Source organism: Carassius gibelio, chromosome B22 (genome assembly GCF_023724105.1).
Source record: "Carassius gibelio isolate Cgi1373 ecotype wild population from Czech Republic chromosome B22, carGib1.2-hapl.c, whole genome shotgun sequence".
Classification (NCBI taxonomy): domain Eukaryota; kingdom Metazoa; phylum Chordata; class Actinopteri; order Cypriniformes; family Cyprinidae; genus Carassius; species Carassius gibelio.
The window spans coordinates 40,160,756-40,185,755 of record NC_068417.1 but is presented as its reverse complement, the minus strand read 5'-3'; the positions used below and the strand labels follow the sequence as shown (position 1 = coordinate 40,185,755).

Below are 25,000 nucleotides of genomic sequence, written 5' to 3'. Positions count from 1 at the left end.
TTGGTTTTTCCACACACTTCTTGCGACCCTGTTGGCTATTTTGAATGAAACGCTTGATTGTTCGATGATCGCTTCAGAAGCTTGGCAATTTTAAGAGTGCTGCATCCCTCTGCAAGATATCCAACTATTTTTGACTTTTCGGAGCCTGTCAAGTCCTTCTTTTGACCCATTTTGCCAAAGGAAAGGAAGTTGCCTAATAATTATGCACACCTGATATAGGGTGTTGATGTCATTAAACCACACCCCTTCTCATTACTGAGATGCACATCACCTAATATGCTTAATTGGTAGTAGGCTTTCGAGCCTATACAGCTTGGAGTAAGACAACATGCATAAAGACGATGATGTGGTCAGAATACTCATTTGCCTAATAATTCTGCACACAGTGTATACTAAGTGAAAAATGTCCAAAAAGCTTACAGCACCTGGTATTCCCAGGCGGTCTCCCATCCAAGTACTAACCAGACCTAAACCTGCTAAGATTCAGAGATCGGGCATTGACTCTATTTTTTGGCAAAATTATTATATACTAAGTGAAAAATTTCCAAAAAGCTTACAGCACCTGTTATTCCCAGGCGGTCTCCCATTCAAGTACTAACCAGACCTAAACCTGCTAAGATTCAGAGATCGGGCATTGACTCTTTTTTCTTTTTTTTAATGAAAGATTATTATATAATTAGTGAAATTTTCCAAAAACATTAAAGCACCTGGTATTCCTAGGCAGTCTCTCATCAAAGTACTAACCAGACCTAAACCTGCTAAGATTCGGAGATCGGGCATTGACTCTATTATTTGGCAAAATTATTATATACTAAGTGAAAAATGTCCAAAAAGCTTACAGCACCTGGTATTCCCAGACGGTCTCCCATCCAAGTACTAACCAGGCCAAACCTGCTTAGCTTACGAGATCAGACGAGATCGGGCATAGCCATGTTGGTATAGCCGTAAGCGAAGACTGCTGCAAAGAGAGGGCTATTTAAAGACCAGCCAATCTAATCGCCAGTACATTATATAAGTAGGAAAGAAAACCCAAAAGCTTAAAGCACCTGGTATTCCTAGGCAGTCTCTCATCAAAGTACTAACCAGACCTAAACCTGCTAAGATTCAGAGATCGGGCATTGACTCTTTTTTTTTTTTATTCTATTTTTTTTTAATGAAAGATTATTATATAATTCGTGAAATTTTCCAAAAGATTAAAGCACCTGGTATTCCCAGGCAGTCTCCCACCGATGTACTAACCAGGCCCAAACCTGCTAATATTCAGAGATCGGGCATTGACTCTTTTTTTTTTTTATTCTATTTTTTTTTTAATGAAAGATTATTATATAATTCGTGAAATTTTCCAAAAAGATTAAAGCACCTGGTATTCCCAGGCAGTCTCCCATCCATGTACTAACCAGGCCCAAACCTGCTAATATTCAGAGATCGGGCATTGACTCTATTTTTTGGCAAAATTATTATATACTAAATGAAAAATGTCCAAAAAGTTTACAGCACCTGCTATTCCCAGGCGGTCTCCCATCCAAGTACTAACCAGGCCCAAACCTGCTTAGCTTACGAGATCAGACGAGATCGGGCATAGCCAGGTTGGTATGGCCGTAAGCGAAGACTGCTGCAAAGAGAGGGCTATTTAAAGAGCAGCCAATCTAATCGCCAGTACATTATATAAGTAGGAAAGAAAACCCAAAAGCTTAAAGCACCTGGTATTCCTAGGCAGTCTCTCATCAAAGTACTAACCAGACCTAAACCTGCTAAGATTCAGAGATCGGGCATTGACCCTTTCTTTTTTTTCCCTTTTTTTAATGAAAGATTATTATATAATTTGTGAAATTTTCCAAAAGATTAAAGCACCTGGTATTCCCAGGCAGTCTCCCATCCATGTACTAACCAGGCCCAAACCTGCTAATATTCAGAGATCGGGCATTGACTCTATTTTTTTGGCAAAATTATTATATACTAAGTGAAAAATGTCCAAAAAGCTTACAGCACCTGGTATTCCCAGGCGGTCTCCAATCCAAGTACTAACCAGACCTAAACCTGCTAAGATTCAGAGATCAGGGCATTGACTCTATTTTTAGGCAAAATTATTATATACTAAGTGAAAAATTTCCAAAAAGCGTACAGCACCTGTTATTCCGAGGCAGTCTCCCATCCAAGTACCGACAAGGTCCAAACCTGCTTAGCTTCCGAGATCAGACGAGATGGGGCTTTTTTTTTTTATTATTATTATTAAAAACACAACATTTTTATACATTCACAGTCTTACATTTGAAGCATATGCAGAAATATAAAATGTATATATATATATATATATATATATATATATATATATATATATATATATATATATATATATATATATATATATATATATATATAGATATAGATATATATATATATATAAGAAATAAGAAAATAAAGAAACTACATAAGTAAGGAGAAAAAAATAAAAATAAAAATAATAATAATAAAATAACAAAATTACAATTAAAATCTTTCAGGCAAAATCACATTAAAACCTGACCACGTTTTAACAATGTATGGATTGTTTTCTACAATGTATTTGTCCAACACATCCATTTGTGCATTCATATTAAAATAGTCGTATATGTCTTCCATCACTGCAGTCAGATGCTGTTTAAATAAGTTACATAATGAAAGTTCTTTGTTCTTCATTTTCATTATATTCCTCCTTCTCCAAATCGTATATCTTGCTACTGTTAACTATAAATTTAATGCATAAACATTTTGTGCAGTTCCATTAAAGCCAAATAAAATCAATGTTTCCCATTTCTCTAACCAATCATTCTGATCATTTAAAAAGTCCCCCACAATTTTCCTTAACATCTTCATAAAATTGTCTAATTTTTTACATTTTAAAAACAAATGTAACACTCCTTCATCTTTTTCCATACATAATTTACATTTTCCATCTTGTGCTATTCCAATTTTTGCCAATTTCATTTCAGTCATTAAAACATTGTGTCTCAACAAGAAATCCAAATTATGCAGGGCGGGACTTTTAAACCTACATTTTACATTTTTCCAGATTTTTGTTACATCTAATTCACAAAAAGACCTTTCCCGAAAATCTGTTGCTTTTGGTCTTAAAAATACAAGATCACATAAACAAACATAAAACATTTTAAGAACACAGCCATTGAAAGGAATCTGTTCATCATTTCTTTTTTAAAAAATTCCAGGTTTCTCATTTCCTGTTTCTTCATCGTCAATGCTTTTAATCCACTGTAGTGGCACAGCTTCTTTAAATTTTATGTATTGCTCCTTAATCAGCTTTCTATTTTCTATATCTTCATTCTCTTCTAATATGTCTATAATTGCCTGTAAAGGTAAAAACCCAGGTTTTACCTCATATAAAATGTCTTTGACTTGTCTTAATCCTTAAACCATTTCTTATAAAAAATTGTATTACTATTCCTTAAAATCAATTTGTTTAAGAAAAGGGTCTGTTTCAATAGTTGCTCTCTTCCTTTAAACTCCACATGAACCTTCCCTTTAAAAACTTTCCATGCTCTTAAGACTTCTTTATAAAATTCAGGTATCTTCTCAAGCATGTTATCTGTAAAATTCATCCACATAAAATCATCCCCCATTTTCCCACACTTATTTATAAAGAAACTAATAATTTTTTTCCATACCATATCATCATTATTCCAAAACTTTTTTACTGTCTTTATTCTCATACTCTTCATTCTTACCATTGGATCTATGAGTCTCAAACCTCCCTTTTCCACCTCCCCAATTATTGTGTCATATGCTATTTTTGCTGGCTTATCATCCCATAAAAACTTTAAAATATAAGTTTTTATTCTTTTGTACGCCCATGCTGGCAGACTAACCACACTTAAAATATACCACATCTTAGACAGGAATAAAGAATTTAGAACTAATACTTTCCCTTTTAAAAACAATTCTCTTTGTTTCCAAAAGTTAAGTCTTTTTTCCATTTTGCCTATAACCCCCTCCCAAATCAGGTCTCTTGTTTTCATTTCATCTTTCCCAAGTATAACTCCTAAAATCTTTAATTGGTTCTTCTGCTCTTTAAATTCCCATTGTCTTCCCAAAGTATCCACCTTCCCTATCCTCATATACTCAGTCTTTTCTTTATTGACTTTAGCTCCTGTTTCGCTACAATATTTTTCAAAAATTAACATTGCTTTTTTGATACTCTTTAAATCCTTTAAAAACAAAGTCGTGTCATCTGCATATTGGAAAATTTTTTGTTGCATTACACCATTTTCAACTAAAATTCCTTCTATTTGTTTTTCTTTATTAATTGCTATTCCTAATGGTTCAGCAACTAAAGTATAAAGTAATGCCGATAAAGGACAGCCCTGCCTTATAGACCTCGAAATTTCAATATAATCAGTTAAAAACCCATTTACTTTAATACAACTTAAAATGTCAGTATAGAAACATTTCATCCATGTAATAAAATTCCTCCCAAATCCAAATTTTTCAATTAAGTCAAACAAATATTTATGCTCTACTCTGTTGAAAGCCTTTTCCAAATCTATGCTAATTAAATACCCTCCTTCACCTTTTTCTTTCATATACCACATTAAGTCTCTAATATTTGTTACTGTCTGATATATCTCTATTTAAGACACCATATGCCTGATTTGTTGTTATGATGTTTGGAATCACTTTTTTCAGTCTGTTTGCCATGATCTTAGCCAAAATGTTATAGTCAGTATTTAGCATACTCAACGGTCTGTAATTTTTAAGATGATCTTTATCTCCTTTATTCTTATAGATCATTTTTATCATTCCTGTCTTCATGCTTTCACTCATTTTTTTCTGCTTAAAAGTATCAGCAAATAAATTGTGCAGAATTGGTATTAAAACATGTTTAAAAACTTTGTAAAACTCAGATGTTAAGCCATCTAGTCCTGGACTTTTCCCATTCTTCAACTGGTCTATAACCTCTTCAATTTCCTCTTCATTTATATCCTTATCACACATTCTTTTATCTTCTTCATTTACTTGAACTTGAATTTGATTCAATAAATATTCTTCATCTTTCACATTTATATTATCTTTTTTAAATAAAGTAGTTTAAAAAATCCTTCACTTCTTTTAAAATACCTTGTTTTTCCTTCACAACTCTCCCATCTTTTAATATACTTTTGATCAATTCTGCATGTTTTCTTGATTTCTCAAACTCAAAAAAGAATTTTGTACTTCTTTCTCCCTCTACTGTATTTTTCGCTTTGCTTCTAATTTTAGCTCCCCATGCACTTTTCCTCCTCTATTTTCTTAAATTGTTCTTCTAAAAACACTATTTTTGTCACATCCATCTTTCCTTCGGACATCTTTTTCATTTCTTCTTCCCATTCCTTATTTAAAAATCTTTCTTTACTTTTCTTTGTCTTTTGCAATCTTTTTGAATATTAAATGGGTAATTTTTTCATAACTTTTTTCAAATTATCCCACCACAAACTTTTTTCTTCATCATATAGAATATTGTTTATACTATTTATTATGACATTTTCTATTTCCATTTTGTAAGACTCGTTTTTTAAAAGTTCAGCATTTAAAACCCACACCCCTGGACCTCTCTCTACTCCACTAAAATCAATTATTACATTTAAAAAATCATGATCACTTTCACTGAACCTTTTATAAAATACTTTTGATATAAATAGTTCTAGCTGTCTGTTACATAAAACCAAATCAAGTCTACTTTGCTTTAATACTGTGTTCACAATTTGCCTTCTGGAATATTCTCTTTTTACTCTGTTTCTTTCCCGCCATATATCTAAAAATTTGTGTTTTTCCATCATTTTCTTTAATTCAGTTCTCCCCACATCTGATCTATATACCATATAATCCTCCACATCAATTCTTTCCAAAATAGTATTAAAATCCCCAATTAAAATTCCTTTTGTATAACCATCCATTAAAACATTTAAATTTTTTAAAAAAGATGACTCTTTCTAAACGGTCATTTGGTGCATGAATTGTACATATCGTTAATTCTTCTTCTTTGCTTTTGACTTTAACTACTAACAATCTTCCTACATTATCTGTGAACATTTCTGTTGCTTTTTCTGTCACTCCCCTTCTAATTAAAATTGCTACTCTTTTTTTCCTGTTTGGGTCATTATTGTAAAAAAATTCTCCATCCCATATTTTCTTAAAACCATTAACAATGTCTTCATTCCATCCAGTTTCTTGTATACATATTATATCACTCTTCTTTGTTAAATAGAGTACATTTTCAAATTTAGTCCTAGTTGACAATCCCCTTGCATTGATTGACACTAGTTTCAGCTGACTCATAAACAAAAAAAGAAAAATATAAATGCAAAACAAAACCCACATCACTTTTGTTCAGTCTCTCTCAAATCAACATCTTTTAAAGCAATTATCTCAACTTTCTTCTTCTTTTTTTCTTTAGATTCTCGTCTTATTCTTTGTCTTTCCAAGACCTTTTCAATGTTTATTTGTCCTGTTGTTTTCCCTTTAGTCCCCCTGCTCAAAAAACTTTTTTTTCTCTCCCCAATGTCGCTTACCTCTTCCGGGATTGTACTATCCTTTGTCCCATTATTATATTCTTTATTTACCATTGCATCCTGCTCCACATTTTTCACAGATTGTTGTAGTCCAGTCATCACTTTTTCTTCCCCATCCTGCTCATTCTCACTTGTTTCCTCTTCTTCTTCTTCCTCTTCTTCTTCCTCTCCTTCACTGCTCAGTACATCCTTTGTTAATCCACTTGTTTTTTGTGATGTATTTTATTTATCAGCCTCCTCCAAATGCTCCACTTCATTATGCATCTCCATTTCCATTTCCTCATGTTCCTCTTCGTCCGTTTCACATGCGCATGTTGACAATGCCTTTCTGCAGCCTTGGCACCGCAGGGCTGTACAGTCCCGCGCATAATGCCCCTGCTCCAGGCATTCTCTGCATGTCAGTAGAGGGCAGTCTTTCTTTTCGTGTTCAGCACTTGAACATATTCTGCATATTTTTACTTGCTGATCATGAATGACTCTGAAGAACTGTATTCCTTCCTCTGTTTCAAAACTGTTGTTATATGGAAGGGATACCACGTCCTTAGGGAATTTGACTCGAATAAATCTTGTCCCATCTGCCACCATTGTCCCTGGGTAATACCTCCTTCTCAACGGCAGTATCGGTGTAACTCCCCAGCTTTGCAGTTTTTGTAGTACATCCTTGTCATTGATATAATTTGGCAAACGTAAAAAAGAAACGACCCTCTCCATTTCACAAAGTTTGCTTATTTTACACATTTGTCCATTCAATAGTAGTCCATTCAATAAATTGTCACAGTCTAGTTGATTCTCCAATGTAAGCTCATACTTGAAGTAATTTTTTTTCCTTAGTCCATATAGTTTACCTTTTCCAGTAATGTCATCAATAGCTTTAATTATCATGATGGCAGTTAGTTTTTCTGGATTTTCCACAGTCATTGTCAGTGTTGTTTCTTTCTTGTATTCCCTCTGATATTTCATTTTGTCTTTTAATCTATTTATCATTTCATTTCTCCGACATTCTTCTTGTCTCTTTTCTCCTTTTGTATCAAACTTTTCTTTACCTTGTGTAGTTGGTTGCTGTTCAGTGCGGCCTTTCTCCATTTCAGCTCCATTTCTTTTCCTTCTTGATACAACAGTTGCCCATGTTTCATTGTAATCCTTTCCATCGTTTTTCATAATCCGTTTTTCCAAAGTAGTGTCTCCTTCAAAATAATTGTTCTTTTCCTCAAAAACCTTGTCCAGATCTGATCCATTAGCCATTGTTTCCATCCTTGTTAAATAGCTTAGCCAAAAAAAAAAAAAAAAACCCCACAAACAAACAAAATAAAATAGCTCAAACCCCAGACAGTTTAAAACTGCCCGGGGTTAAAACGACGTTAACAAAAACAAAATACTTCAAACTTTTTAACTTGATATTAAACAAAAACAAAACAAATGAAAAAAATGTGGGAGAGCCTTTCTCTCCAACTGCAGCACAGTACTTCCTATCAGACTCTCTAGCGCCATCAGGCTGGTATGACCGTAAGCCAAGACTGCTGCAAAGAGAGGGCTATTCAAAGACCGACCAATCTAATCACCAGTACATTATATAAGTAGGAAAGAAAACCCAAAAGCTTAAAGTACCTGGTATTCCTAGGCAGTCTCTCATCAAAGTACTAACCAGACCTAAACCTGCTAAGATTCAGAGATCGGGCATTGACTTTTTTTTTTTTTTTTTTTTTTTTTTTTAATGAAAGATTATTATATAATTCGTGAAATTTTCCAAAAGATTAAAGCACCTGGTATTCCCAGGCAGTCTCCCATCCATGTACTAACCAGGCCCAAACCTGCTTATATTCAGAGATCGGGCATTGACTATATTTTTTGGCAAAATTATTATATACTAAGTGAAAAATGTCCAAAAAGCTTACAGCACCTGGTATTCCCAGGCGGTCTCCCATCCAAGTACTAACCAGGCCCAAACCTGCTTAGCTTCCGAGATCAGACGAAATCAGGCATAGACAGGTTGGTATGGCCGTAAACGAAGACTGCTGCAAAGAGAGGGCTATTTAAAGACCAGCCAATCTAATCGCCAGTACATTATATAAGTAGGAAAGAAAGCCCAAAAGCTTAAATCACCTGGTATTCCTAGGCAGTCTCTCATCAAAGTACAAACCAGACCTAAACCTGCTAAGATTCAGAGATCGGGCATTGACTCTTTTTTTTTTTTTTTTTTTTAATGAAAGATTATTATATAATTCGTGAAATTTTCCAAAAGGTTAAAGCACCTGGTATTCCCAGGCAGTCTCCCATCCATGTACTAACCAGGCCCAAACCTGCTAAGATTCAGAGATCGGGCATTGACTCTATTATTTGGCAAAATTATTATATACTAAGTGAAAAATGTCCAAAAAGCTTACAGCACCTGGTATTCCCAGGTGGTCTCCAAACCAAGTACTAACCAGACCTAAACCTGCTAAGATTCAGAGATCAGGGCATTGACTCTATTTTTTGACAAAATTATTATATACTAAGTGAAAAATTTCCAAATAGCTTACAGCACCTGGTATTCCCAGGCGGTCTCCCATCCAAGTACCAACAAGGCCCAAGCCTGCTTAGCTTCCGAGATCAGACGAGATGGGGCATAGCCAGGTTGGTATGACCGTAAGCCAAGACTGCTGCAAAGAGAGGGCTATTTAAAGACTGACCAATCTAATCACCAGTACATTATATAAGTAGTAAAGAAAACCCAAAAGCTTAAAGCACCTGGTATTCCTAGGCAGTCTCTCATCAAAGTCCTAACCAGACATAAACCTGCTAAGATTCAGAGATCGGGCATTGACTCTTTGTTTTTGTTTTTTTTTTAATGAAAGATTATTATATAATTCGTGAAATTTTCCAAAAGATTAAAGCACCTGGTATTCCCAGGCAGTCTCCCATCCATGAAGTAAACCATGCCCGAACCTGCTAATATTCAGAGGTCGGGCACTGACTATATTTTTTGGCAAAATTATTATATACTAAGTGAAAAATGTCCAAAAAGCTTACAGCACCTGGTATTCCCAGGCGGTCTCCAATCCAAGTACTAACCAGACCTAAACCTGCTAAGATTCAGAGATCAGGGCATTGACTCTATTTTTAGGCAAAATTATTATATACTAAGTGAAAAATTTCCAAAAAGCTTACAGCACCTGGTATTCCCAGGCGGTCTCCCATCCAAGTACCAACAAGGCCCAAGCCTGCTTAGCTTCCGAGATCAGACGAGATGGGGCATAGCCAGGTTGGTATGACCGTAAGCCAAGACTGCTGCAAAGAGAGGGCTATTTAAAGACTGACCAATCTAATCACCAGTACATTATATAAGTAGGAGAGAAAACCCAAAAGCTTAAAGCACCTGGTATTCCTAGGCAGTCTCTCATCAAAGTCCTAACCAGACATAAACCTGCTAAGATTCAGAGATCGGGCATTGACTCTTTGTTTTTTTTTTTTTTTTTTTAATGAAAGATTATTATATAATTCGTGAAATTTTCCAAAAGATTAAAGCACCTGGTATTCCCAGGCAGTCTCCCATCCATGAAGTAAACCATGCCCGAACCTGCTAATATTCAGAGGTCGGGCATTGACTATATTTTTTGGCAAAATTATTATATACTAAGTGAAAAATGTCCAAAAAGCTTACAGCACCTGGTATTCCCAGGCGGTCTCCCATCCAAGTACTAACCAGGCCCAAACCTGCTTAGCTTCCGAGATCAGACGAGATCGGGCATAGCCAGGTTGGTATGGCCGTAAGCGAAGACTGCTGCAAAGAGAGGGCTATTTAAAGACCAGCCAATCTAATCGCCAGTACATTATATAAGTAGGAAAGAAAACCCAAAAGCTTAAAGCACCTGGTATTGCTAGGCAGTCTCTCATCAAAGTACTAACCAGACCTAAACCTGCTAAGATTCAGAGATCGGGCATTGACTCTATTATTTGGCAAAATTATTATATACTAAGTGAAAAATGTCCAAAAAGCTTACAGCACCTGGTATTCCCAGGCGGTCTCCAATCCAAGTACTAACCAGACCTAAACCTGCTAAGATTCAGAGATCAGGGCATTGACTATTTTTTGGCAAAATTATTATATACTAAGTGAAAAATTTCCAAAAAGCTTACAGCACCTGTTATTCCGAGGCGGTCTACCATCCAAGTACCAACCAGGCCCAAACCTGCTTAGATTCCGAGATCAGACGAGATGGGGCATAGCCAGGTTGGTATGACCGTAAGCCAAGACTGCTGCAAAGAGAGGGCTATTTAAAGACCGACCAATCTAATCACCAGTACATTATATTAGTAGGAAAGAAAACCCAAAAGCTTAAAGCACCTGGTATTCCTAGGCAGTCTCTCATCAAAGTACTAACCAGACCTAAACCTGCTAAGATTCAGAGATCGGGCATTGACTCTTTTTTTTTTTTTTTTTTTTTTTTTATGAAAGATTATTATATAATTCGTGAAATTTTCCAAAAGATTAAAGCACCTGGTATTCCCAGGTAGTCTCCCATCCATGAAGTAAACCATGCCCGAACCTGCTAATATTCAGAGATCGGGCATTGACCATATTTTTTGGCAAAATTATTATATACTAAGTGAAAAATGTCCAAAAAGCTTACAGCACCTGGTATTCCCAGGCGGTCTCCCATCCAAGTACTAACGAGGCCAAAGCTGCTTAGCTTCCGAGATCAGACGAAATCGGGCATAGCCAGGTTGGTATGGCCGTAAGCGAAGACTGCTGCAAAGAGAGGGCTATTTAAAGACCAGCCAATCTAATCGCCAGTACATTATATAAGTAGGAAAGAAAACCCAAAAGCTTAAAGCACCTGGTATTCCTAGGCAGTCTCTCATCAAAGTACTAACCAGACCTAAACCTGCTAAGATTCAGAGATCGGGCATTGACTCTATTATTTGGCAAAATTATTATATACTAAGTGAAAAATGTCCAAAAAGCTTACAGCACCTGGTACTCCCAGGCGGTCTCCAATCCAAGTACTAACCAGACCTAAACCTGCTAAGATTCAGAGATCATGGCATTGACTCTATTTTTTGGCAAAATTATTATATACTAAGTGAAACATTTCCAAAAAGCTTACAGCACCTGTTATTCCGAGGTGGTCTCCCATCCAAGTACCAACCAGGCCCAAACCTGCTTAGCTTCCGAGATCAGACGAGATGGGGCATAGCCAGGTTGGTATGACCGTAAGCCAAGACTGCTGCAAAGAGAGGGCTATTTAAAGACCGACCAATCTAATCACCAGTACATTATATAAGTAGGAAAGAAAACCCAAAAGCTTAAAGCACCTGGTATTCCTAGGCAGTCTCTCATCAAAGTACTAACCAGACCTAAACCTGCTAAGATTCAGAGATCGGGCATTGACTCTATTATTTGGCAAATTTATTATATACTAAGTGAAAAATGTCCAAAAAGCTTACAGCACCTGGTATTCCCAGGCGGTCTCCCATCCAAGTACCAACCAGACCTAAACCTGCTAAGATTCAGAGATCGGGCATTGACTCTTTATTTTTTTATGAAAGATTATTATATAATTCGTGAAATTTTCCAAAGAGATTAAATCAATCAATCAACCAATCACCTTTATTTATATAGTGTTTTAAACAAAATACATTGCGCCAAAGCACTGAACAACATTCATTTGGAAAACAGTGTCTCAATAATGCAAAATGATATTTAAAGGCAGTTCATCATCGAATTCAGTTATGTCATCTCTGTTCAGTTGAAATAGTGTCTGTTTTTATTTGCAATCAAGTCAATGATATCGCTTTAGATGCTGCTGCAAAGAGAGGGCTATTTAAAGACCGACCAATCTAATCACCAGTACATTATATAAGTAGGAAAGAAAACCCAAAATCTTAAAGCACCTGGTATTCCTAGGCAGTCTCTCATCAAAGTACTAACCAGACCTAAACCTGCTAAGATTCAGAGATCGGGCATTGACTCCTTTTTTTTTTTTTTAATGAAAGATTATTATATAATTCGTGAAATTTTCCAAAAAGATTAAAGCACCTGGTATTCCCAGGCAGTCTCCCATCCATGTACTAACCAGGCGCAAACCTGCTAATATTCAGAGATCGGGCATTGACTCTATTTTTTGGCAAAATTATTATATACTAAGTGAAAAATGTCCAAAAAGCTTACAGCACCTGGTATTCCCAGGCGGTCTCCCATCCAAGTACTAACCAGGCCCAAACCTGCTTAGCTTCCGAGATCAGACGAGATCGGGCATAGCCAGGTTGGTATTGCCGTAAGCGAAGACTGCTGCAAAGAGAGGGCTATTTAAAGAGCAGCCAATCTAATCGCCAGTACATTATATAAGTAGGAAAGAAAACCCAAAATCTTAAAGCACCTGGTATTCCTAGGCAGTCTCTCATCAAAGTATTAACCAGACCTAAACCTGCTAAGATTAAGAGATCGGGCATTGACTCTATTTTTGGCAAAATTATTATATACTAAGCAGTGGCGGCTCCAGACAATTTTGATTGGGGGGGCAATGGGGGGTCCTTGTCTTTTCAAGGGGGGTCTCATGAAAACCAACAAAAAATACAGTGGACATGGCTAATAACTGCATATTTCTGCTACTAAACAACAAAAACACCTTTGCAATGTAAACAAATGACAGGCTACATTTGTAATTCATATCCTTCACACTGCACTTTCATGTCAGGTATATTATGCATTTTTATTGACATTGATATTTTTACATTTATTTCCAGATAGATATTATTGAGTTTACAGGCTAAAGTGGTCTTGCGGTTGTTAACACTGTTGCTATTGTAGAAAAAAATATTTGCATCACATTTAAAATCTGAATTGTTTTTATTTTTATAATTATAATTCAGAGAATGAGAAAATCTGAATAAGCGTGTTAAAATAAATAAGTACTGTAATATAATAAAAGTTTATTCAAATAACATAAAAAAGACCAGACCCCTCGATGCCTGTGAAACTTTTCTCCCTCAAACAGCACGCTATCTACACTACAGGCTACACACAGCAATATAAACAACGTATCTGCATGTTCTCACATCACATCGTTCTTGTAAAATAATAATAAGTAAATAAACACCAAAATCACTTCGCTGAGAATGAAACACCACTTACCAGCTGCCACGATGTTGAAAATATCCTCTAGCAATTAAAAAAATGCGAGTGCAGCATGAGGAATCTTCCCGGTTGGATGAGGTCGTACTCAGGTGAAAGGTCATCATGTTGGTCATTTTATTTACGGCTAAATTATTATAAATAAATTGTACTAATATTATGATTGGGCGTGGGCAGGCATTCACAAAAGTTTATGTTATTACAAAAAAAAATTGAGGAAATTTTGCTTTGACAAAAGGGCACTTAAGGGGCAAAGGAGCAGGTGCTCAAGTGAACCGGTTCTTTCGGACAATTCGATCAAATAAACCAGCTGAAAAAAAAATGGTTCACCGGTTCTTTTGCGCTCGATGTAATGCCGTCATTGGCGATGATTGCCCTTCATTCAAGCCTTTGGTTTACACGCGCTTATAACATTAGCAAAGAATCAGTTCAGAATCAATCACCAAAAGAATCAGTTCGGTTCAGATGCGCTCTGTGTCAGTCTGCTTCACGCTGAATCACGCATGCGCAGTTATCATCAGCTCATCGGTTCTCGAATCGGACGCGTCCGACAGAAACGGTTCTCGGTTCAGTGTATGAATAAATGTCGAAATAATTATTATTTATTATTGTTCTGCGTAGTTTGAAGAGAAACATTTTTGGATCTTTATCCCGAATATATATATTTTTAATCAGGAAGAGGCTGGGGGGGTCAAATGGGGGGTCAAGGCATTTTTTGGCAGGGTCTTGAGACCCCCCAAGACCCCCCCTGGCGCCGCCAGTGATACTAAGTGAAAAATTTCCAAAAAGCTTACAACACCTGTTATTCCGAGGCGGTCTCCCATCCAAGTACCAACCAGGCCCAAACTTGCTTAGCTTCCGAGATCAGACGAGATGGGGCATAGCCAGGTTGGTATGACCGTAAGCCAAGACTGCTGCAAAGAGAGGGCTATTTAAAGACCGACCAATCTAATCGCCAGTACATTATATAAGTAGGAAAGAAAACCCAAAAGCTTAAAGCACCTGGTATTCCTAGGCAGTCTCTCATCAAAGTACTAACCAGACCTAAACCTGCTAAGATTCAGAGATCGGGCATTGACTCTTTTTTTTTTTTTTTTTTTTTAATGAAAGATTATTATATAATTCGTGAAATTTTCCAAAAGATTAAAGCACCTGGTATTCCCAGGCAGTCTCTCATCAAAGTACTAACCAGACCTAAACCTGCTAAGATTCAGAGATCGGGCATTGACTCTATTATTTGGCAAAATTATTATATACTAAGTGAAAAAATTCCAAAAAGCTTACAGCACCTGGTATTCCCAGGCGGTCTCCCATCCAAGTACTAACCAGTCCCAAACCTGCTTAGGTTCCGAGATCAGATGAGATCGGGCATAGCTTTTTTTTTTTTTTTTTTTTTTTTTTTTTTTTATATTGGGAATTTCAGTTAATACAAAACAAACACATTTTCTTAGTCATACAATTTCATTCATCTCATAATCAAACTAACATCGTCATTGAAGTTTTTTTTTACTGAAGTAATACAATTCACATCACATAAAATTATGTCATCTTAATCATCTTCTATTGGCATGTAAAAATGCTTTTGTTTAAAGATACATATAACATCATTTGGAAAAAAATGTAAATGTAAATTGTAATTGTAAAAATCTGGTTTTCCAATTTAAAATAATTGTAAAACATTTCTACATAACTTTCTACCATTTGTTTAAAAATCACCCATAAGTTTAAAATACAATCTCTGTTTCTGGCTACATTTCTTCTTTTCCATATAGCTTTTTTTGCTAAGATTAAAAACAAATTAACAAGTTTCTTATTTCCTTTGTTCTCTGTCATTCCCAGCATAAAAAATCCTTTTCCAGTCAGTAACCTCTTTATTTTCTCTTAATTCTTTGACAATTTCTTTCAGTTCATTACAAAATGGGTTAAGTTTTCCACATAATAAGAACAAGTGTAAAATACCTTCATCTTCTTTTTTACAGACTTTACATTGAACATTTGTTGCCTTCTGCATCATACACAATCTCATTTCTGTATAGATCACATTTTGTCTAATAAAATAGTCTAAACATTCTAAATCTACATCCAACCATTTCCATGTTCTATTCTTCCAAATGTCTTTTTCTTCGATTTCATTAAAATGCCTTAACCAAATCTGGTTGGCAACAGGTTTTTCAAAAACTCCATTTATAAAAAACTCATAGAACATTTTCACAGTACACAAATTAAAATCCACCCTCTTTTCTTTACATTTTAAAAACACCATCATTTTATTTTCTCCTTCTCCCTTCTTTTTAATCTGATCTAGCCATTGCCTTGGGATTGCTTTCTTGACATCTTCATACTGTTTTTTTTTTTAAAACCATGACATTAAAATCCTCTTTCTCCTCCTCCATTGCATCTTTAATCACTTGGAGTGGTAAAAATCCCTCTTTCATCTCCCATAAAACATCTCTCACGTTTACAATCCCCACTTGTAGCCACTTCTTAAAATAGATATCTCGCTCGTGTATCTTTATTTTGTCATTTAAAAACAGAGGCTGATTTAAAATCGCTTCCCTCCTATCCGGATTAAAATCGACCTCTGTTAAAAAAAAGCCTCCAAGCATTTAAAACCTTTTTTATAAAACTGTGGTATCCCCTCCATCATCCAACTTTTCAACTTCATCCATAAAATGTTTTCCCCAAGGTTAAAATTTCCACATTTATTTAAATAAAAACCCATCAATTTCTTCCATTCATCTCTCTTCTTATCATCCAAATATTTCTTAACCACTTTAACCCTCATGCTTTTCATCTTCTGTTCCACATCGACTAAACCCATCCCTCCCTCTTCTGGTTTTCCTATCAGCGTATTGTACGCTATCCTTGGAGGCTTTTTTTCCCATAAAAATTCTAAAATACTCTTTTTTATTCTCCTAAAAACCCAGTTTGGCAATGGCATCACATGTTATTTGTTCCACATTTTTGATAACATTAACATGTTTACAATTAAAATTTTTCCTTCCAAACTTAAAAACCTGTTTCTCCAAAAAATCAGTCTCCTATCCATCCCTCCCAATGTCTCATCCCACATATTATCAACAGTTTCCTTCTCATTCTTTGCTAAGCCTACTCCTAAAATCCTCATTTCTTGTACCTCTAGGAATTTAACAACCCCCGTTAAAACCTCTGACCTTCCGAACTTCATATATACTGATTTTTCCTCATTTATTTTTGCACCTGATCCCTCACAATAACATTTAATTTTTTCCATTACTTCTTTAACACTTTCTATATTTTCAACAACAATTGTGGTATCATCAGCATACTGGAAAATTTTAGTCAGTTCCTCTTTTTCTTCTAGTTTTATTCCCTTTATTTTTTTCTCTCTGTTTATTAAAAGCCCTAATGGTTCAGCCACCAAAGAATATAACTTCGCTGACAGTGGACACCCTTGTTTTATAGACCTTAAAACTTTAAAAGGTTCCGTTAAAAAAACATTACATTTGACTTTTGTTAAAATATCGCTGTATAAAACAGAGATCCATTTTATAAAATTCTCTCCAAAACCAAATTGTTTTAAAACAGCCAATAAAAACCCATGCTCCACTCTGTCAAACGCCTTCTCGAAATCCATGCTTATTATATATGCCTCCTTTCCTTTTTCTTTTATGTACCCCATTATATATCTTATGTACGGTGTACATTTTAGGACATCCTCAGATCTCAGTCATCAAATGAAAAGGCGTCATGCCTCAGACTAAAAGGCTTCAGTCATCGGACAAAACGGCATCGCGTCTCTGACTGAAAAGCTTCAGGTCTCAGGAAAAACGACGTCAGGTGTCAGGTCTCATACAATTAACGTTAGGCATCAGACGAAACAGACTCAGAAAAAAAGTCATCAGACGAAACGGACTCAGACAAAAAGTCATCAAACGAAAAGGACTCAGGTGGAGTATCTCGTTGCCCCGCCTCATGTGACGTCACACGCACGCCGTTCACAGGAAGTAGTAATGGTTGATTGATGGCAAAAGGAGGTAAGCAGCGTCTGATATTTTATATTTTAACAGTTTTATTCAAATGTTACACTAATTAAGTTATATAGGAAAGAGAACATGCTTTTCGAGAGTCTTGTGTGCACGTTTAAAAAGTTAGTTAGCCACATTGCAACTAGCCAGCTTTTATTTTGGCCAAGTAGTAAAATTACCCTTACGAAAAAAACATGATTTTACTATATATAAAAAAAACCACACACACACAAAATTAAATCATGGTATCCACAGATTAACCATGGTTTTGCTACTCACCATAGTTTAACCATGGTGTTTGTGGTAAAACTGTGGGTATACAAATGGTACGTTAATCATTACACTAAAAAAACATGTTACTACACTTTTACTATAATAAAACCATGGTCACTTTACGTCTTGGTAAAGCAAATTCTTTCAAGTTATTAGATTGAAATCTTGGTCTAATTATAACATACCTGTATGAGTCTAACACCAGTTGTTGAATTAAATGATTTTGTAAATACAATGGTTCTGTCTTATAATTAAATATATATTTGTTTGTTTCAGTCAATCAAGTTATCGCTGACATTTTCTGGGTAAGCGTGGCTATGCTGAGCAGGACGATTACCTGGATTCACTACCCATTTAGATTTCCAGGCAACAAATAAGCTCCTCCATGCCAGAGAATTACTGTTCGTTCAATCAAAACCTGCATGTCATCCTGGACTGTACAGAAATCTGCTGTGAAAGCCCTACATCACTGAAACTCCACTCTGAAGTTATAAGTGCACTACCACATTCAAAGGTCTGGTTGGGGTAGCTCTGTGTGGTGCAGTGGAGATGTGGTTATGGCAGACAAGGGGTTCACTATTGAATATATGCTCTCCAGTATTGGTGCTAGACGGATCATTCCACCTTTCAAATGTGCCAAGCAGTTCAGCAAACAGGACTGTGAAAAAACACAGGACCACTGCACGCCTCAGACTTCTGGTGGAAAGAGTGATTCGAAGGGTCAAGGAAATACACATCTGGGATTCTGTTGTGCCACTCACCTTGTCAGGAAGAATTAATCAGATCTGGCATAATTGCTGTTTTATGGTTTATTATCAGGGACCAATGTTTCTTGAGCAGTGAATCTATATTATTACAATAGTAGTGTTACAGTGTTAACATTTGATAGTAGTTTTTTATTTATTACATTTTTTTTACCTTTTCAGTTAGTTGCAATGCATACCTACCACCATTAAATGTGTTTTTCCTTTTTTTATTGTAATGTAAAATTGTATATTTTGTATAATGAAATTATTTAAATAAAATGTCCCTGAAAATAATTTCACAGACACAATGAAATAGTTGACAATGAAAAGTATTTTTATAATAACTCATGAAAAAAATCTTCTTTGTTATATCACACAATGTATCAAATGTAAATATACGCAAGTAGTAAAAGAATATGCATATCATATACATTACAGAAGATTTCATACAAAAAGTATTCACCTTGGTATGTACATTTATCTAATTAATAGCAAGTACAATATATTTATTGTTATAATTTGTGATGTATCTAATATGTTATCAAAGATCTACTACAAAATATGCTACATACTACTCAACTACATAAAGTATATATTTACTATGAATGTAAAAATAAATCTTAGGTTCATACTATAATATGAACAGAATCTGTCCATTCATACCACTGAAAGATACACATCCAGATAAACGTTATAACAGTACTTTCATTGATGTTATGAAGGCATCATCTCGCCAGATCATCTGTATTATGAAATCTGATTGTGTGTCAGTCACAAAGTCACACCAGTGTAGACCAGTCACTGCAGTCTGACCTTGTACCTGCCAGTAGTACTTATGGGTCTCTTTAAGTTTGGCTAGTCCTCTTTGAATTTTCATAAATGGAACCTGAGCAATGTTTTCAGCAGAGGTGCTTTTTACCTCCACTAGTCCAAACGAATGTTTCAGATGGATCATGCACTCGTCCGTCTGGCCAAATTTAAAATTACAGCCAAACTGAAAACCAAGCACAGGTAGTGGGGGGAAATTAAGATCAGGAACACCTGCAGCTATACGGGGACACTGGAATGAAAGTGGACTGCCAAGAGGTACAACTCTACTTTTGACATGCCCTCAAGTATTTGCGGCAGCAAAGGCTTGGGATTAATCTGACGTAGTTTTGCACCAGAAGCCAAGACATCAGCATCTGGAAGGGGACCTAAAGAAATGAACACAAATGATGAGTCATGAAGACATTAAGCTATAGCTGTGCGCACACACACACACACAAACAGAGTTGTGAATTACCTGTGTAAGCCTTTTAATTGGGTAGACTTGGTTCCATTCTTCCCAACTGATTCTGGTTTCAGGACACAAAGTTCACTCGCTGCCTCTGGATGAACTCCCTTAATATAAAATGAATACAGTAATAGTTAAAGATTGTTTACTGATCTTGGGTGGTTTTCATTTATATATTTGTTACTTAATCTGCACTCTTGTTCATTATTAGTATATGATGTTTAAATGTTTACATTTACTTTCTTTGAGTTAATAGTTTTCTTACCAATGCAGAAAAAAGAAAAATACATGCCTGTGCTCTTGGACGATGCCATCTCTGTGGCTCACTTGATTTTATTCATCTTCTTAGTTGTGTTTCACTCCAAGATAAAAGCATTAGATGCTGTAAACATTTTTTTTCCATTTGTATAAGGATATTGTATAACATCAGTGAAGAAGTACATTATCGATTAAACTTAACGGTAACTCTTCCTATGAAGCCCGTATTTAAAACAAATTATAAGAGAATTCTTATGGCATTATGATGAATGCATAATGTATTAGAAAAAAAACTTTGTAATATGTCATATCATCTCATGAGTAATCATAACAACAGTTTTAATGTGTTATAATGTTTACTTATTTGTGGTTATAGCATTTAAGATTATGATTTATAATACGCAATGAATATAATGCATCCACTTAACTTACAATAGAATGTTTCCCTTAGATATAATACAAGTCTCATATCTTGGCATTGTTGTTTTGTTACTTTACTCAAAGCAGGCAAATACCACTATACATAATTACAACAATAATAATGAAAATAAAAATATTATTTTTCCTTAAACAACCAACATATCAAATATCTGATTAGATGAATGTGTAATATGGCACTTTTGATTTTAACAATATTTATTGTAATATCAATAAGATAGTAAGATACTGTATATATTTTAAATAAATAATGTCACGATATAAGACTTATAAACCATTATAAAGTTAAATAAGTATAAGTTTTATACGTATAATTGTTATAATTATTTATGAGATGAAACAACAGTTTTTCTATATTTAATGCATTGTGGTTTTATTATAGTAAAAGTGTAGTAACATTGTTTTTTTAGTGTAATGATTAACGTACCATTTGTATAACCACAGTTTTACTACAAACACCATGGTTAAACTATGGTGAGTAGCAAAACCATGGTTAATCTGTGGATACCATGATTTAACTATATCGACCATGTGTTTTATTTATTTATTTATTTATTTATTTGTGGTTTTTGATAGTAAAATCATGTTTTTTTTCGTAAGGGTAATTTTACTACTTGGCCAAAATAAAAGCTGGCTAGTTGCAATATGGCTAACTAACTTCTTAAACGTGCACACAATACTCTCGAAAAGCATGTTCTCTTCCCTATATAACTTAATTAGTGTAACATTTGAATAAAATATAAAATATCAGACGCTGCTTACCTCCTTTTGCCATCAATCAACCATTACTACTTCCTGTGAACGGCGTGCGTGTGACGTCACATGGGGCGGGGCAACGCGATTCTCCACCTGAGTCCTTTTCGTTTGATGACTTTTTGTCTGAGTCCGTTTCGTCTGATGACTTTTTTTCTGAGTCTGTTTCGTCTGATGTTAATTGTATGAGACCTGACACCTGACGTCGTTTTTCCTGAGACCTGAAGCTTTTCAGTCAGAGACGCGATGCCGTTTTGTCCGATGACTGAAGCCTTTTAGTCTGAGGCATGACGCCTTTTCATTTGATGACTGAGGTCTGAGGATGTCCTAAAATGTACACCGTACTTATGCTACTCGTGATATCTGCAATGTCCCTCCCCTTTACTCCATATGCCTGGTTAGTCTCTATTATGTTTGGCATGATATTTTTTAATCTGTTCGCTAAAACCCTGGCTAAAATTTTAAAATCTGTGTTTAACATTGTAATGGGCCTAAAATTTCTCAGTTCTGCTTTGTCTCCTTTTCTCTTGTAGATTATTTTCATTAAGCCTAAGCCCATTCTTTGGTGTACCCTTTCTTTTTTAAAAACCTCTTCATAGACTTCTTTTAAAATCGGGCTTACTTTTTCTTTAAAAACCTTATAAAACTCACTTCCAATACCATCTATTCCTGGGCTTTTCTTCACACTTATCTGATTTATTGCTTGTATAATTTCCTCAGTTGTTATTCCCTTATCACATTCCTTCTTATCCCCCTCACCGACTTTTTGTGTTATCTGTTGTAACAAAATGTTCCTTTTTTCCTCATTCCCTTCCTCTGATCTAAAAAGTTCTTCATAATATGTGCTTATTTCCTTTAAAATTCCCTTCTGTGCTTAAAACAGCTTGTCCTAAGTTATTCCTAAGTTCTTTAATTATTCCCGCGTTCACCCTGCTTTTCTAAAGGTTAAAAAAGAATCTACTACATTTCTCCCCTTCTAGTGTATACTTAGCTTTACTTCTTAACGTCGCCCCTATATGTTTCCCTTCTTCTATTTTCCTCAACTTTTCCTCCACTTCAATTACTCTTGGCACGTTAACTTCATTTTTATTCAACTCCTCTCTTAACGTCTTTCTTATTTCTTGTTCCTTTGTTCTTTTTACCTTTTGTAACAATTTACAGTAATTCATAACATATTTATTTATGTCATATTTCATGTTTTCCCACCATTGCCTTTTATCTTCTATGCACATCAAGTCTTTTTTCCCCTCATCAAATTTATTTTCTATCTCTTTTTTAAAACTTTCTTCCTTTAAAACTTCAGTGTTTAAAATCCCCTCATATCCTTTTTAAAATCCATTCTCATTTGCACCATTTTGTGATCACTTAAGGTCGTTTCTTTATAAAACACTCCATCAATAAAACATTCCAAATTCCTAGTACATAAAAAGTAGTCTATCCTAGTTTGACACATAAAATTCCCTACCAGCTGTCTTCTTGTAAATTCCCTCTTTTTCCCATTTCTTTCTCTCCACACATCAATCATGTTATACTCTCCCATCAATGACATTAACTCCTTTCTTCCCCCATCCGATTTAAAAACCATTCCGTTAGCCATATCCATTTTACTAAAAACAGTGTTAAAATCCCCCGCAATTATTACCCTCTTCCATTTTTCCATTAACTCAACTATTATATTAAAATATTTTTTCTTTTCTATTTCTTCATTTGGAGCATGTACGTTTACTAAAATAAAATCATCTTCATTCATCTTAATTTCTACAGCCATGCATTTTCCTTGTGTGTCATTATACATTTGCTTTGACCTGATATCTCTATCTTTTCTTATTAACATCGCAACTCCTCCTCCTATTTTTCCCTCCGCATTATTAAAAAATAATTCCCCTTCCCATCTTTTTTTAAAATCCTCCATTACACTCTCTTTCCAATTCGTTTCTTGCAATAAAATCACATCTTCATCCCTGCACAGTTCCTTGACTTTTTCAAATTCCACACCATTCATTAACCCTCTTGCATTAAAAGTAACAATTTTCAACACAATTAAAAAAGATAAAAGTACAAACTTTAGCATCATAATTTTGTTATCCTATTTCCTCCCCCTCTTTTGCACTTCTTCCACAGTCTTGTTTCTCCTCATTACTTTGCTTACACATTTTATTTTTAGCTTTCTCCAAATTGGGTATTACCTTAACTTTTCTTCTTCTTTTATTGGATGTTCCTGCAGTGCTGTCTCCGCCCAGGTTTTCACTGTCTTTGTCTTTTCTTTCCGTCTCACCTATCCATTCAGTCTCTTCTGGTTCCTCTGTTTCTACTTGTCCAACCGCATTAAACTCCATCTGTACCTCCATTTCCACAATGTCCTGTGTTAAACCAGTCTTTTCAATCTCATTGTCATTGTCCTTGCTTACATTGTCCTCTCTTGGCCTTGCTCCGGTGTCTTCCCTTTGCTCCTCTTCATTGTCTGTCTCATGCATCTGCCCACTCCCCCTCTCTTCTTCATTGTGCTGGTCTCCATACCAGCACTCGCATTTGTCCAGTACACAATTGCATTCTGGACACCTCACCACCTTACAGTCCCTCGCGAAGTGGCCTGTTTCCGAGCTTTTATTACATTTAAAGTCTGGGCAGTCCTTCATAACATGATCAGGGCTCATACACAACCTGCAGGTTTTCACCTGCTTGCTATGTATCACTCTATAGTATTGAGGACCATCCTCCATTTCAATTCGAGTACTGTAGGGCAAGGAGGCCACTTCTTTTGGGAACTGTACCTTAAGGAACCTTGTTCCATCTTCTATGTTGGTGCCGGTATAAAATCTTCTTCTTATCTGAGAGACCGGAGTAACCCCCCATCCCTCCAGCTTCTGTAGAATCTCTGCATCATCCAGGTAAGCGGGCAAATGCATGAACGAGACAACAAATTCTCTGTTATTCAATTTTTTAATTGAACGTAGTTTTCCTTTAATCATCAATCCTTCGTTCAGATTTTCAATATCTTCTTTCTTTTCAAACGTAATTTCGTACTCCTTCAACATTTTGGGTCTTACAGCCAATATTTTTGTCACATCCAACTTATCTTTCAGCGCTTGTATTATGTCTTCAGCTTTACCTTCATGCACTTCAGTCAAATCCACTACTACTGTAGCTTCTTTGGTGTAGGTTCTTTTCTATCTCCTTTCAGGCCCATCCTTTCCTTTTTGAGTTTTTTCCAGTCCGTTTGCCATTTGCCGCCGTGTTCCTCGTGCCAAGTCCGTGTCTGTTGCCGTAGTTCCGTCCATTTTTCAAAAATAAGGAAAACAAAAAAACAAACAAAAAAAAGGAAAAATAAAATGATCCAAGTAATAAAAATAACCCAAAAATTTAAACAAAAAACAATTATTAAGACTCAAATAACCAAAAAACAAACACACACCAAACAATTTTGGGTGAACCTTCTTCACCCTTATATTGCCACCTCACTTCCTGTTTCACACTAGCTCTCTAGCGCCCTCAGGTTGGTATGGCCGTAAGCGAAGACTGCTGCAAAGAGAGGGCTATTTAAAGAGCAGCCAATCTAATCGCCAGTACATTATATAAGTAGGAAAGAAAACCCAAAA

At 35.5% G+C, this 25,000-nt stretch overlaps 2 long non-coding RNA genes, 4 other non-coding genes and 7 pseudogenes across 8 annotated transcripts; 1 reads left to right on the top strand and 12 right to left on the bottom strand.

The window, feature by feature from the left end:
* Positions 1-832: 832 nt before the first annotated feature.
* On the bottom strand, positions 833-950 carry LOC128006822 (uncharacterized; annotated as a pseudogene).
* A 535-nt stretch (positions 951-1,485) lies between these two features.
* LOC128005095 (5S ribosomal RNA) lies at positions 1,486-1,604 on the bottom strand. Its single transcript, XR_008177760.1, has one exon. It is a non-coding gene; the product is annotated as a 5S ribosomal RNA (ribosomal RNA).
* A 6,820-nt stretch (positions 1,605-8,424) lies between these two features.
* On the bottom strand, positions 8,425-8,543 carry LOC128003237 (5S ribosomal RNA). The gene has a single exon (XR_008175963.1). It is a non-coding gene; the product is annotated as a 5S ribosomal RNA (ribosomal RNA).
* Positions 8,544-9,051: 508 nt separating this feature from the next.
* On the bottom strand, positions 9,052-9,170 carry LOC128006829 (uncharacterized; annotated as a pseudogene).
* Positions 9,171-9,679: 509 nt separating this feature from the next.
* LOC128006828 (uncharacterized) lies at positions 9,680-9,798 on the bottom strand (annotated as a pseudogene).
* Positions 9,799-10,172: 374 nt separating this feature from the next.
* On the bottom strand, positions 10,173-10,291 carry LOC127993791 (5S ribosomal RNA). Its single transcript, XR_008166799.1, has one exon. It is a non-coding gene; the product is annotated as a 5S ribosomal RNA (ribosomal RNA).
* Positions 10,292-10,648: 357 nt separating this feature from the next.
* Positions 10,649-10,767, bottom strand: LOC128007043 (uncharacterized; annotated as a pseudogene).
* A 375-nt stretch (positions 10,768-11,142) lies between these two features.
* Positions 11,143-11,260, bottom strand: LOC128006668 (uncharacterized; annotated as a pseudogene).
* Positions 11,261-11,619: 359 nt separating this feature from the next.
* Positions 11,620-11,738, bottom strand: LOC128006484 (uncharacterized; annotated as a pseudogene).
* Positions 11,739-12,683: 945 nt separating this feature from the next.
* On the bottom strand, positions 12,684-12,802 carry LOC127994920 (5S ribosomal RNA). The gene has a single exon (XR_008167886.1). It is a non-coding gene; the product is annotated as a 5S ribosomal RNA (ribosomal RNA).
* A 1,638-nt stretch (positions 12,803-14,440) lies between these two features.
* Positions 14,441-14,559, bottom strand: LOC128007055 (uncharacterized; annotated as a pseudogene).
* A 3,048-nt stretch (positions 14,560-17,607) lies between these two features.
* Positions 17,608-18,992, top strand: LOC127987494 (uncharacterized). The gene is made up of 2 exons (XR_008161228.1): positions 17,608-17,669; positions 18,210-18,992. It is a non-coding gene; the product is annotated as an uncharacterized LOC127987494 (long non-coding RNA).
* LOC127987491 (uncharacterized) lies at positions 18,993-21,573 on the bottom strand. Of its 3 annotated transcripts, none has more exons than XR_008161225.1 (4): positions 21,414-21,573; positions 20,244-20,337; positions 19,965-20,058; positions 18,993-19,875 (listed from the first exon to the last, which is right to left on the bottom strand). It is a non-coding gene; the product is annotated as an uncharacterized LOC127987491 (long non-coding RNA). The 3 variants fall into 3 exon arrangements; XR_008161226.1 differs by having other exon boundaries at positions 20,244-20,314; XR_008161224.1 differs by having other exon boundaries at positions 20,244-21,565.
* Positions 21,574-25,000: the final 3,427 nt, after the last annotated feature.